Consider the following 1,941-nt stretch of genomic DNA (forward strand, 5'->3'; position numbering starts at 1 on the left):
CAGTGGTTCTCAACCTCGGCTGCACATTAGCATCACCTGGGAATCTTTTTAAAATCCTGATTTCTGGGCCTCATCCTCCGGAAATTCTGTTTCTGTGTTACTAATGTTGAGGCCCCACCCCATAACAAAGAAACAGAATTTCCAGAGGACGAGGCCCAGAAATCAGGATTTAAAAAAGATTCCCAGGTGATTCTAATGTGCAGCCAAGGTTGAGAACCACTGCTCTGTGGGCTAGCCAAATTAGCGCTAGACTAAAGGCTGCTTTGGTCCCCACTGACAAAACTGAAAAGTAAACCTTGAAAAAAATCACAGACTCACCAAACTATTTCCAAATAGCTTAGCTGCATCCCAACAAAGAGATAAAAAATATTGAAAGGAACACAAAGAAATCCAGCACCCAAATGTAAAATTCACACTGTCTGGCATGCAGTAAAAATATCACAGATGCAAAGAAGCAGGAAAGCATGACCCATGTGAGGCAAGATAATCAAATAACAGAAACAGATCCAGAGATGACACAGATGATGAAATTAGTAGACAAAGACATAAAAACAGCTATTAAAATATGTTTCATATGTTGAAGATGGCAGAGAAAAGCATGAGCATGATAAGGAGAGATAAACAGAATATTATGCCTTGGCTGGCATGGCTCAGTAGTTACGGCATTCAATTCCGGTCAAGGGCACGTGCCTGGGTCACAGGTTTGATCTGGCCCTGGTGGGGGTGCGTGGGTGAGGCAACCCATGGATGTGTCTCTGTCACAATGTTTCTCTCTCTCTCTCTCTCTCTCTCTCTCTCTCTCACACACACACACACACACACACACACACACACCTACCCTATCCTCTGAACATATGTTTGTCATTTTAGTTAGAAAGATATTTAGGGATATACACCAGATATCAGATATATATATATATTAGTTAATCCTCACCCAAGGATATTTTTTCCATTGAGTTTTAGAGAGCATGGAAGGGAGGGAGGGAAGGAGACAGAGAGAGAGAGAGAAAGAGAGAGAGAGAGAGAGAGACTAGGAAGTTAGAGAGCTAAATCTCATTGTCCACAGTGGTAAGTCAATAGATAATGGATAAAATTGGAGGGGGGGAATCAAGAATTTAAAATATAACTATGTTATTTAGAAATATGGAGCTAAATACCAAAATACAGTAATCAACCACAAGAACTGAAAGTGCTTGCTTCTGAAGAGCTAGTTGGAAATGGAGAAGCACGGAAAGAGTTCTTCTATTATTTTTTTCTTACAAGCCATTGGAAGTATTTAACCTTTTAAATTATGTACATGTCAAATTTTATTAAAAATAAAACATAAACTTAAAAAAGAAAAGGTAGTCAGATTCCCTTTCTTGGGCTTGCTAGATCCTATTCCTGGAGTTTTCTTGCATTCAGAATTTCCTTGGATTTTAGTCTACACAAAGTTTGACCCCATTATTGCCTCACATCTAGGATATTTGGTTTTCCTCATTCTCTTATCTGCTTTCCCTATTTGCGCTTCATTGAGCGAATTTTTATTTTTTGCAGTGAAAAAAAAGTCTTGCTAAAATAGAGGCATGCATTGCTTCCACAACTCCTGTATACCCTCCTGAAAGGATATAAAATGTAGCAACTTACCCTCTGTTCACACACCCCCTCCTTCATTTTGAAGGAGATAGTCTATTATACTTTATTCCAATCACCTCCTAAGAACTTCACTGAATTGGCAGGTTTAATCTCACACCCTCAATACATTCCTGTCTCAACTATCTCTACATATAAAAGGCTAATATGCAAACTGTCCCTGTGGGAGTTCGTCCAGGAGACTGTAGCGATTGCTCGCTATGATGTGTGCTGACCACCAGGGGGCAGCACAGAAAGAAGGAAGGCTGTGGCTGGCAGCTGGCAGCTGGCAGGGAAAGGAAGGCCCCCGCCCCCCCCCCCCCCCCCCCC

This window comes from Myotis lucifugus, unplaced genomic scaffold (assembly GCF_000147115.1).
Source record: "Myotis lucifugus unplaced genomic scaffold, Myoluc2.0 scaffold_0, whole genome shotgun sequence".
Taxonomy (NCBI): Eukaryota; Metazoa; Chordata; class Mammalia; order Chiroptera; family Vespertilionidae; genus Myotis; species Myotis lucifugus.